The 10,525-nt window shown below is 42.6% G+C and overlaps 1 protein-coding gene across 3 annotated transcripts in view; it reads right to left on the bottom strand.

Annotated features, from left to right (window-relative positions):
- Positions 1–1,889, bottom strand: part of Rhobtb1 (Rho related BTB domain containing 1) — a 129,585-nt gene extending 127,696 nt beyond the window's left edge. For 2 of the 3 annotated variants that reach the window (XM_029482899.1, XM_021173633.2), the window contains exon 1: positions 1,650–1,889. The gene's annotated coding sequence lies outside the window, so the exon portion shown is untranslated. The remainder of the gene's footprint in view (positions 1–1,649) is intronic. The other variant, XM_021173636.2, reaches the window with a different exon arrangement.
- Between the last annotated feature and the right edge of the window lie 8,636 nt (positions 1,890–10,525).

The raw sequence follows: 10,525 nt of genomic DNA, 5'->3' as shown, positions 1-10,525 counted from the left end.
TCTCTCTCTCTCTCTCTCTCTCTCTCTCTCTCTCTCTCTGTGTGTGTGTGTGACAGAAGCCAGAGGATGACTTTGGCTGTGGTTTCTCAGGGGTCACCCATTTTGTTTCTTTGAGACTTCATCTCTCACTGGCCCCGCGCTCACGGAGCAGGCTTGGCTTGCTGGCCAGATGGTGAGCCTAGGGATTTTCTTGCCTCTGCGTCCTCAATGCTGGGTTACAAGTACATGGGAACACAGCTAGCTTTTTGTGAGTATTCATGCTGGCCCAAATTCTTACCAACTGCACTCTGCCCTCAGCCCCACAAAGATCACTCCCTTTATGAAATCCCTTCCTCAGCACTGTGGAAAGCCTTCTGGGGATTCTAGGTCAGTCAGTGCTCATTAATAACCAGGGCACTGAACTGGAAAGATGAACTGGGGACCACCTCTGAGATAGTCCCCACAGCCGCACAGCAACTTCATGGGGCTGTTCCAAAGGGGTGGGAAGAGCAAGGGAACCGATCTCACAGGATGATCAACCCAATATTGCCAGGGAAGATCTCTTCTCCAACCCCACATGGTTCTCTTGGCTTCCATAGAACCTCATGTCCTGTCTATCAGAAATCTCACCTAACTCTCATCATCTGGCTTCTTTCCGTGTCCCTTCCCTACAGCGACAAGGGCTGTAGGCAGGCTCTTGCCTGGCAGCCATTTTATCAAATCAAGAATCACTGATGTCTTTACTGAGGCCAGATTCTCAACTTCACCTTTTCCTGAATTTACTTATCTGTCCATACCTAAAATCAGTGGAATTATCACTCTCTCTGGCTCAAAGGCTGTGTTATTTTTATTCTCCATTCCAGGATGGTACCTCTTCACTTCTCATGAATCAAACTGAACATGGCTGCTCTGTACATTAAGGCTTGGTTCCCTATTTAACATTCAAGGGTATTTCCAGACCTCATCCACCCTCTACCACCTCCTTCCACTTCCCAATCTTCACTATTTCTGTGTTCTATGTGATCTGGCTGTTCTTCCTAAACCTCAAAATTCTTCTCCTTGAGAATTCTAACAGCCCTCCCAACCCACAACCTCCACAGAGCCGAATCCAAAGCACTCATCCAATAGCACTTCCTAAGAGCTGAGATGGACATGGACCACTTTACCCAGGACCTCTGTGGTGACACGAATCTATCTCCCCACACTGCCACCACCCCCTGGAAAGGTTGGTTTCTGTCTCACAGACCTATGTTAATCATGTTCTTCCATCAGAAGTGTTCATCTTTTACCTCTTTGTTATAAATACAAATTGGTTTGTATTTCTTTTTGTATTCCTTATTTCTCTTTGTTATAAATACAAATTGGTTTGACCCTTACATAGAAGTTAAAAGCGTACATATGAGGAAAAGTGCCCAACTTGGAAAATCACATCACAAAATGCACTCGAGATTATCTTGTAACTCCATCTTATGGACCAAGATGTTTATGATAGAAAGCCCACAAGGAACGGAAATATCTTTTCCTCGTTCTTGGCCCTAAGGGCTAGCAAGTGTAAGACAGCACACTCGGAGCAAAGGCAGACCTATCCATGTATGTATCTTTCCAGCTCCCTTCCCCTAAACCCCTCTTTTCCCTTCTCATTCCAAACAGAGGTAATCACCAGGGCTCACCTCCATTTTCTCACCTCCCATCGCCTGCTCGGTTTGCTTCAGTTTAACATCTGAGTTACCACCCGGTCACGGGTGCTGAGACAGTGACCTCCGCTGCATATTCTCTCTGGAAGGGATCAAATGTCCAAGGCTGCGTGTGGCTCCCTCCACAGAGGTCTCTGAACACCAGTGCTTCCACTCTCCAGCCTGTGGGTTCCTGCCCACACGCAGCAGTGCCAACCAGCAGGGGAGGTGTCAGCAGTGCTTTGTGGACAGTTCTCGGCTTATTTACACTAGACACGAATAGGCCACTGATAGCAGAAGCTGGTGGGGCTGGGCCGAGGAGCACGGACTCCAGGCTCACATTCTCTTTCCGGTTCAGACCACGCACCGTGGTACTGTCCTGTGCTCATAGGATACCCATTTTCTCCCCTCTCCTCGTGGTCACTAACGTGTCACGTGCTCATATTGTGTTTTCTTCCTGGGAACAGTTTAAAGACACATGTAAAATCGATCAGGTAAGACCATGAATCAAAAAGAACCCCAGGCAGTAGGAATGACAGCTATAGTTTTTGGTACGTATTACTTTACAATTACTTATTAGTATTTCAAAAAATGATTTTCTACTGATCAGTGATTTCCACTTTTGCTCAAGGGAAGAGTTTTTTCCATTTCTTTCTTTTTTTATTCATTATTTTTATTTTTATTATTTTTTTTAAAGACTGGATTTGTCCCAAAATTTGTAATCCTCTTGGATCTGTCTCGCACGTACTGGATGGGAGTCACCATACCCAACAAAACCCAGTGCACCCATCCTCTGTCTTTGAAGAAGCTGACTACTCCCACTTCTTCGAACCTTGCTCCCAGCCTATCATGACAGGCCCTTTCTGGGATCTCCTTCTATTTCTTTTGCTGTGTTTTCTTTCCTCCTCCGCCGGGTCTCCCTCCAGGGCAGGGCTGTCCTGGGTTTGACCATCCTGAAGACCTTTGTCCCAGAGTCCTTGTTGACTCCCTTTACAATCTCTCTCTCTCTAACCATATCCATCCCGATCTGACGCCGGAGTGGGAAGATGACTCATAAGTTTATATCTAACCCCTCATCCTCTTTGGCAAACTCCACACCCACAGTACAATCCTGTGTCTGCTCGCGGTGACCTGTGATGTCATCAACATCCCCAGCCTTGAATTCAGAACCTATCTCTGCTTTCCGACAGTTCCTCATTGTCTCTACGTAATGTAACTGCTGCTGCGTGGTGCATGCCCCACGCACTACCTTCCCAACCCCCTTGACCCTATATACTTAGTAACCCCCCCCCTTTCCCCCCCCCCCCGCACAGTTATCATTATCTCTCCACTGGAAATATTCAGCTGCATCATATAACTTTTCCCCCTTCAGACTGTAGCCAGAAATACTCTCTTAGAGTACAAAAGGTGAGTAACTGAGCACAGTTCTTCCACCAAGCAGAAACAAGAACATAAAGCCCCAACCTGCTCACTAGTCCTGGCATTACTGCAGATTATGGCATATGGTCGGAGAGGTTTCCACCGTGATGACCCCACTCCTCCAGTACATGCGGAATCAGGCAGGTCAGCCCTCCTTCTCTTTTCCTACATTGCGCATGCTCTCTCCTACTGGAGGGTTTTCTTATAAACTTTTATCTTGTTTCCTATCTTTAATCACGACAACGTGTTGCACATCCCAGGTTGGACTTGGAGTTCTGATGCTTGTGTTTCCAACTCCACAGGGCTGGGATTGCAGGCGTGCACTGCTACGTCTAATTTATGTGGTGCTGGGAAATGAACCCGGGCCTCTTGCATGCTAGGCAAGCGCTCTATCCACTGTGCTGCGTCTCTCTCACTGCCCCCGCCCCCGCCCCTGAAACACTTGAAATAATTGCAGTTTCATGTTAACGTGTGTCATTTTAAAAATTTTTCTCCCCGACTAGTCTGCAGGCTAAGTGAAGGCAGGGAACCTCAGAGGTGATTCATTACCTCCCAACAGTGTTTGGCAGGCAGTAGGTCCCCAGCAAAGATGTTCCATGGAAATTAAACACAGGTATGTAGATTTGGTGAAGAAGATGCGCACAGTCTCAAGCTAGACGAAGACAGTGAGACACTGAGATCATGCAAGGCCACTAAGAGCTTTGGGTGGGTCTAAGGAATTAAGGCAGGTGGGCTCTCTTGTCACCCATGCTCAGTAACAGGTGGATTAGAGCAGTGGAGAGGAGTTTTTTTTATTGAATATTTTCTTTATTTGCATTTCAAATGTTTTCTCCTTTCCAGGTCTCCCCTTTGGAAGCCCCCTATCCCATCCCTTCTTCCCCTGCCTTTATGAGGGTGCTCCCCTACCCACCCATTCACTCTTGTCTTCCCGCCCTGGCCTTCCCCTACACTGGGGCATTGAACACCCTCAGGCCCATGGGCCTCTCCTCTCACTGATGTTTAACAAGGCCATCCTCTGCCACATATGTGTCTGGGTCCCTCCATGTATACTCTTTGGTTGGTGGTCCAGTCCCCGGGAGCTGGGGTAGGGGGGTGACACTGTTGCTCCCTCCATGGGGCTGCAAACCCTCTCAGCTCCTCTGTCCCTTCTCCAATTCTTCCATCGGGGACCCCTCACTTAGTCCAATGTTTGGCTGCAAGCATCTGCCTCTGTATTAGTCAGGCTCTGGCAGAGCTTCTCAGGAGACAGCCACATCAGGCTCCTGTCAGTGAGCACTTCCCAGCATCCACAATAATATCCAGGTTTGGTGACTGGACACTGCCATGTTCCCTCCTTGATGATAATAGACTGAACCTCTGAACCTGTAAATCAGCCCCAATTAATTTCCTTCATAAGAGTTGCCTTGGTCATGGCGTCTCTTTGCAGCAATGGAAACCCTAGCTCAGGCATCTGGATTTAGGACAAAGGAGCCAGTGAGAAACACATTTCACTCAAGAAAGAAATAAACCTGTCCGTGCCATTCATTCAGCATCCCACCCTCAATGTGACCAAAGCATCTCCTGTTAGGGGAAGGTAGTGACTATATTTGCACTCTTAAGGAGATAAGCTTGAGGAGGCTCTGATGAGGTCCTGAGTATCTCAGGAGAGCCAGCTTCCTAGCAGCAAAAGCGCTCCAAGCCTTTCATTAAATAGAATGTGCCTGCATACAAGACAATGTGGAATTGTGGCTTTGTGTATGGAGGTGCTTGCAAGGAGGCCTGACAGCCTGAATTTGATCCCCCAGCCCCACAAGGTGGTGAGACAACCAGCGAGACCTCAGTCACACGTGTGTGTTGCAACTTGTGTGTGCCCTCTCTTGCACACACACAAATACACACACACACACACACACACACACACACACACACACCACACACGGCTGTTTGGGAACACCCTGGTCTCTGACTCTACTAGTGTAATAAAGACTTTTTCCAAATATCTACTGCTGATAAAATTACAGTAAGTCAGGAACTGTTAATTACAGTCACTTCAAATCCTGGTCATTTGCAGCATATTTATATCTTGTTTTAGGCCCAAGAAGAGAAGCTATATTCAAATAAGTTGAAAATATCACCTCCCTGCTTTTTAGCCTAGCAAGCAAGCCTCCTTCTTTAAGTATTTCCTATTAAATTACACATACATGTATTCATGCAGATGCATATGTAAAATATGACCCTCTGTAAGGCATAGCTGACTTCTCTTTTCTCCTCTACGTTGGCGGCTGAAAACCTGAGAAGAAAATTTGTTGCCATCTTCCAGCGAGGGTGTTGAATTTCTTGTCATAAATTTTGAATATGGATCTCTCCCCTGGCCCCACCTTGAGTTCTTAGCCCTGGTTTTTTTTCCTTAGACTCATTTTTTTCTACCTATTTGGAATATATTTTATATTACACTGCAGTATGTGTTTTTATTACTCTTTTTCTGTAAGCCTTAAATCCTTTCCTGAATATAAATAAAATATGCAACATTTATAGATAGTTCCTTTCCCCCTATGGAGAGTTGCAAAATTTTCCAAAGACAACACATAATTGGTTACCATCAGCACAGAAACATTAAAATACTGCTACTTAACAGTAATTAATTTTTGTGATATTTCATTTGCAAGTACAATTAGATGTTCTTAATATTTAATTGTTAACCTAAGCTCCATGGAACCTGTAAGATTTTATGATAAAAACTGGGTCCTTTAACTTTCAATAAGAAAAATCTTTCAAAATTTTAATACAATTCTGAAGGGTAAATCTGACTCCCCAAATTTTAAAATTGCTTTGCAATATACTAGCCCCATAAGACCTTCTTGATCTTGGCTTTCCACATTCAACTAACTGATACTATTGTTTGTTGGGTAGGTGTTAGGTGTCTGATATTGTAAAAGATGCTGGGGAGATACAGAGAACATAACCAGTGTGACCTCTGGCTTCAGGGAACTTCTGGTCTGGTAGAGAGGAGGGTAAGCATTAATCATTGGCCAGCTTAGAATAATAAAACAAAGTGGCAGGCTAGAAATGACAAATAGGTGCTGAAGCCTCTAGAGACTTGTGGCTTTGTAGGCTAATAATAGTAACAACAACTACAAACAAAAACAGAAAAAAAAAAAAACAAAACAAGTAAATGAAATTTGGTAGGCAGTACAGGGTTCTCTGAGGAGGCAGGGTTCTAATAAGTTTATTCACGGTCTAGGGAAAAACATTCCATGAGATGAAGAAGATAAATCCGAAGACCTTGAGGAAGACCAGGGTTGCTATAACACAAAGCTTCTCAATCTCTATGGGACCATGAAAGGCAACCTCTTTTCTGGTCAAGCTAGGTTTAAACCCCAGAGACCCAGCAGATAATTCTGCAAGGAATGGAAGGTGTTTGCCATGCTCCTAGACACTAGGCTCCAGCTCCATAATTCTGTGGGTATCGGTCACAGCTCTTCCTTGACATCCAGTGGTATCTGTGGTGTCCAAGAACTAGAACCTGATGTCCCTGGCCTCCATGCAGCCAAGGGACCCCAGAGTCAGCTCTTCCGAGGCACCCAGCAACATCTGTGGTGCTAAAGAGTCTGAGACTGTACCTCCCTACTCCTGGAGAGGGGTCCTGTGGCTTCTCACAGCAACACCCCAGTCCCCTGCCCCAGGCAAGGGGTGTGTGCAGTCAAACTTCCAGGTTCTGCCTCACCAAGCAGCCGGAGTCCCGAACAGATGTGGGACACCGCTTTTAACCCACAAATCTCTAAGAGACCACAGATGCCTGCACAGACTACTCTACCCTCTAGGCTTAGATTTTTTAAAACCCAGTTTAATATGGATTCTTAAACGCATCTATCTTCACTTCTAGCCTACTGTCCAAAGGCAGGGGAGAAAGGATGGTAAATAGGACAAGGGGATGTGGACCTGTTTAGAAGTAGTTCTTTGGGGGGGGGCAATTCTAATCTCTGTTATCAGGATACTAGCAGTCCAGCTTAGTAGTGTCAGGATACCAAACACAAATCAGCAGCAGTGGCACAATCCAGCAGAAACAGAAACAGCCTCCTCAGAATTGACATTAGTCAGCAGGAGTAACCAGAACCAGATGGGATGCCAGAAGTCCATTGCTGTGCCTCTCTCAACAAAGTGAAGACTCTTGAGACCAACGAAGTGTGGCAAGGCTAGCTATGCAAGTGTCGCATCACTGTCTATTGGGTCTTACTTATTCTCCCTCAAATGTCACGTGTCCTCTCATGGATATTGCTTCAGCAAACCATCATGTTGAGTCTTCATCAAATGACACAACCATAAATTTCCACTTCAATACACAGAGAAGGAAAGAGATTCCATGATAAAACCAAATTTAATCATATCTATCTATAAATCTAGCTCTACAGAAGATGATAGCAGGAAAACTTCAACCTGAAGAGATTAACCACACACAAAAAAACAGAAGGAACAAATAATCTCAGACTAGCAAATCAAAAGAGAGGGAAAAGACCACACCACCACAACAAAATAACAGAATCAACAAGCATTCTTGATTGATAACTCTCAATGGCCTTAAATGTCCCAATAAAAAGACATAGACACATTGGATTAAAAACAGGAGCCATCTTTTTGCTGCATCTAAGAAATACAGCTTATCATCAAGAGTAGATAAAAGAATAAAAGAATGGGAGAAGATATTCCAAGCAAATCAACCCAAGAAAGAAGCAGATATAGCCATTTTAATATCTGGCAAAAAAAAAAAAAAAAACCACAAAAGCCAAACTAATTCCAAGAGATAGGGAAGGACACTACATACTCATTTAAAAAAATCTACCAAGAGGATATTGCAATTAAAAATAGATATGCACCAAACACAAGGATGTCCAAATTAATAAAAGAAACACTGCTACAGCTAAAAATTACATACTGACTTCCACACAAGTGGTAGTGGGAGACTTGAACACCCAACCCTCACCAACAGACAAGCCATCAAGACAAAAGCTAAAATGAGAAATGCTGTTATAATAACATACTAAATAATGTTATACATTAGATAGACCTAATAAATATTTGTAGAACATTTTACCCAAACACAAAAGAATATATTTTCTTATTAGCACCTCATGAAATTTTCTCCTAAATTGACCACATACTTGGACACAAAGCAATTTTCAGCATATACAAGAAAATTGAAATAACACTCCCCCATCCTGTGTGACCACCATCGATTTAAGCTGAATATCAACAACAGCAGAAACCAACAGAAAATTTATAAACTCATGGAAGTTGATCAACTCACCACAAAATGAAAAATGGGTCAAGTCAGTAAGAAAACTTTTTAGAATTGAATAAAAAAAATGAAACACAACAAACCTATGGGACACAAGGAGCTTCTAAGAGGCAAATAGTAACAAAAATACACAATGAATATCAAAATTAATAAAATTAGAGACAAAAAAGGGGACATCATAACAGACACCAAAAAAATCTAGAGAATCATAAGGAGATACTTTAAAAAATCTGTACTCTAGCTAGTTAGAAAACCTAGAAGAAGTGGACACATTCCTTGATCTATGACCAATAAAAGTCAAATCAAGATCATATAAGAAAGTTAAACAGAGCTATACCCTCTAGTGAAATAGAAGCAGTAATTAAAAGTCTCCCAACCAAAATGCCCAGGGCCAAAGGGTTGAAGTCTAGAATTCTACTAGACTTTCAAGGAAGAACTATGCCAACATTCCTCAAATTATTCCACAAAATAGAAACAGAAAGAATATTGTCTAATTCTTTATATAAGGCTACAATATAAAGAATTTACCCTGACAATTAAACCACATAGAGAGCCAAGAAAGAAAGAAAATTACAGACCAATTTTCCTTATGAACATAGGTACAAAACTTTTCAGTAAAATACCTGCAAACTGAATGCAAGAACACATCAAAAAGATTACCCACAATGATTGTATTGGCTGGTTTTGTGTGTCAACTTGACACAAGCTGGAGTTATCACAAAGAAAGGAGTCTCCTTTGAGGAAATGCCTCCATGAGATCCAGCTGTAAGGCATTTTCTCAATTAGTGATCAAGGTGGGAGGGCCAACCCATTTTGGGTGGTGCCATCCCTGGCCTGGTAGTCCTGGATTCTATAAGAAAGCAAGCTGAGCAAGCCAGGGGAAGCAAGCCAGTAAGAAACATCCCTCCATGACCTCTGCATCAGCTCCTGCCTCCAGGTTCCTGCCCTGTGTAAGTTTCTGTCCTGACTTCCTTTGATAATGAACAGCAATATGGAAGTATAAGCTGAATCAACCCTTTCCTCCCCAACTTTATTCTAGGTCATTGATGTTTGTACAGGAATACAAACCCTGACTAAGACAATGATCAAGTAGGCTTCATACCAGAGATGTGGGGATGGTTCAACATTCATGAATTGTAATCATAAAGTGTAACCCACCACAAAACAGACTGAAAGACAAACACATGACCATCTCATTAGATACAGAAAAAGCCTTTAACAAAATCTAACTTCCTATCACATTAAAAGAAGTAGAGACACTGGGGATATAAGGGTTATGCCTGAACATAATAAAGGTGCTTTATAGCAAGCCCACAGTCAACATCAACCTAAATGGGGAAACACTCAAAGCTGTCCAACTAAAATCAGGAGTGTAACAATGTTGTTTACTTTTCCTATACCTATTCAACACAGCAACCAAAGCCTTATCTAGACAATAAGATGACTGAAAGAGATCAAGAGAATACAAACAGGAAAGGATTTTGTACATAAAAGACCCTTAGGAACTCCACCAGAAACTTCTACAGCTGATAAACACTTTCAACAGAGTAGTAAGACACAAAATCAACACAGAAAAGTTAGTAGACCACCTATAAACAATTGGCAGGAAATCAGGAAAACAATACCTTTAACAACCTCAAATATATATCCTGGGGTAACTCTAAAAAGATGAAAGACTTTTATAATAAAAAATTTAAATTTAAGATGTTGAAGAAAGAAATTGAAGAAGACATCAAAGGATGAAAAGGTCTCTCATGCTCATGGGTTAGTAAGATTAATACAGTGAAAATGGTCATCCTAGCAAAAGCAATCTAGAGATTCAACATAGTTGCCATCAAAATTTCAACACAAATTCTTCACAGAAATTGAAAGGACAGTTATCAGCTTCTTAAACAAGGAAACTCGCGCACACACACACACATACACACACACACACACACACACACACACACACACAAATGGGATAGATAAAACATACCTGAATAATAAAAGAACTTCTGGACACGTTGCTATCCCCAGTCTCAAGTTGTACTACACTTATAGAAATAAAAATATCATGGTGTTGTCATAGAAACAGACTCATCAATCAATGACATAAAATTTAAGACCCAGACAAAAATTTACATAGCCAGGGATGCCTGATTTTTGACAAAGAAGCCAAAATACATACTGGGAAAAAGAC

The sequence above is a fragment of the Mus caroli genome, chromosome 10 (assembly GCF_900094665.2).
Source record: "Mus caroli chromosome 10, CAROLI_EIJ_v1.1, whole genome shotgun sequence".
NCBI classification, from domain to species: domain Eukaryota; kingdom Metazoa; phylum Chordata; class Mammalia; order Rodentia; family Muridae; genus Mus; species Mus caroli.
Note: the sequence above shows the minus strand (reverse complement) of the source record. Positions and strands in the feature narration are given on the sequence as shown.